The sequence below is a fragment of the Sinocyclocheilus anshuiensis genome, unplaced genomic scaffold (genome assembly GCF_001515605.1).
Source record: "Sinocyclocheilus anshuiensis isolate Anshui unplaced genomic scaffold, SAMN03320099.WGS_v1.1 scaffold1407, whole genome shotgun sequence".
Classification (NCBI taxonomy): domain Eukaryota; kingdom Metazoa; phylum Chordata; class Actinopteri; order Cypriniformes; family Cyprinidae; genus Sinocyclocheilus; species Sinocyclocheilus anshuiensis.
The window spans coordinates 163655-164163 of NW_015540917.1; positions in this window are offsets into that span (position 1 = coordinate 163655).

Sequence of the window (509 nt, forward strand, 5' to 3'; positions counted from 1 at the left end):
ACTGTTTAGAAGCAGATCTCTTAGAAGTGGTGAATGCCTCACTTCTTTCTGGGACTTTTCCAAACTCCCTGAAAATTGCAGTTGTTAAGCCCCTTCTGAAAAAGAGCAATCTTGATAACACCATATTGAGCAATTATAGACCAATATCAAATCTTCCTTTTATAGGCAAGATTATTGAAAAAATAGTGTTTAATCAGCTGAACAAATACTTAAACTCAAATGGATACCTTGACAATTTTCAATCTGGTTTCAGACCGCATCACAGCACAGAGACAGCACTCATGTTATTATGTGAGTATAGGAGAGCATAAGTCTAAGTGGATGTATATGACAAGCGGAGTCCCACGAGGCTGAATTCTTGCACCGCTCTTGTTTAGCCTGTATATGCTCCCACTAAGTCAAATAATGAGAAAGAACTAAGTTACCTGTCACAGCTATGCTCATGATACCGAGATTTACCTAGCCTTATCGCCAAATGACTACAGCCCCATTGACTCCCTCTGCCAATG